Source organism: Cyphomyrmex costatus, unplaced genomic scaffold (genome assembly GCF_001594065.2).
Source record: "Cyphomyrmex costatus isolate MS0001 unplaced genomic scaffold, Ccosl1.0 scaffold365, whole genome shotgun sequence".
NCBI classification, from domain to species: domain Eukaryota; kingdom Metazoa; phylum Arthropoda; class Insecta; order Hymenoptera; family Formicidae; genus Cyphomyrmex; species Cyphomyrmex costatus.
The window spans coordinates 467,611-469,265 of NW_017277830.1; positions in this window are offsets into that span (position 1 = coordinate 467,611).

A 1,655-nucleotide genomic window follows, 5' to 3' on the forward strand; every position below is an offset into this window, starting at 1 on the left:
TGTGTGTGTGTGTGTGTGTGTGTGTGTGTGTGTGTGTGTGTGTGTGTGTGTGTGTAAAATATCAAGTAATAGACTCATAATCGTTATATAACGAATGAAACATCGTAGTTAGATTAATAAATTCATGCAAATGCATTTTTAACGTTTGTAAAGTGTCTTACTTGCGTCGAGGTAATCTGACTGACTAATTGAAACATATCGATCGAAACTATTCACAACGACTGAAAAACTCAAAACAAAGATATATCAATATAACATTTTCGGAAGTTTATCCAAAAGAAGTCACAATACATACACACACACACACACACCCACACCGTCACAGAGGTCTGCCCCGACAGTACAATCACAGCAATAGTACAATCGTAGAAGTCGTGTGCCCCTGTGCGGGGGGGGGGGAGGTGAAAGTTACTTCGCGTAGAAAATTCAACGTTTCTGAACAGGGAAAGGTGTAGAATAGTACTTCATATCATACATGTATAGCATACGTTACAACTATGATTGTTAATAACTTCTTAACGAAGGACGAGTGACAGCTAAAACCTGTTGAGGGTTACTCAGGGTCATGACTTTGATAACATATGTCAAGGTCAAAATCATTGGAGGGAGGTCCCCTGATTGAGACATTTACTATTTTAAAACTATAATTGTTAATAACTTTTTAACGAAGGGCGAGCGACGGCTAGTTGTTAAGGCAAAGTTATTCAGAATCATGACCTTGATAACATATGTCAAGGTCAAAGTCATTGGAGGGGGGTCTCCTCATCGACACATTTACCTATTGATCATATTTATCTTTGTGTGTAAATTAATAATTGATAGGTTAGACAGAATAAAGGCACAATTCGACTTAGGCTCTTTGTCGGAGATTAATGTAAGTAAACAAAGAGTTAATGTTGCTTACATTGGTAAAATATGAACTCATTTCAATTGTTCTTATAGAAATAGTGAAAATGATATAATCTATAAAAAAAATAGTCTTAATCGACTAGGGTTATTGTTCCGTAGATCTATATTAAAGTATAATAGAGGTTGTTCATGTTGTGGAATGTGTCATTCAGAAATGGCAAATATGTGTTCTATGTTCGCGGCATATAAAACCACCAGAAAAACTCTTATAGACCAACTCTTCCAAGTTTCCACCACTCATACAATGCTTCACAAAACTCTAATAATATTGCGTTCGATCGTTTATATTGTATAGTATGCTACGTCCTACACATATATTTCTACGTTATCAGTGCAATCATATTAACAAAAATTCTAACAATGATAGTAGTTATATTGAAAATGAATTGATAAAAAACCGAAATTTGAGCCCTATCCGTTTCATTATTTTTCTTAACGGCTATTGTACAGTGGTAAACTTTTTTCTCCTTCAGTTTTATGCAAAAATAAAGGTCTGCAAAAATTCAAGCTCATAGTATTTTTTCCGAAGTCCCACCCAATTTTCGTCTAAATTGACTGTACTATTTGCACAAATATAAAAGTAAAGTGTATTCCATATTCATTTTGTATTTCTTCTACAAGAGTGTGAATATAAAAAACATTTTTGCAGTTCATAGTCTTTTCTTTCTATCGATTCCTACAATACTATGATCAATATTCGGAAAAAGGGACTAAATGCATTTTATAAATAGCAAATAACTTTTTAA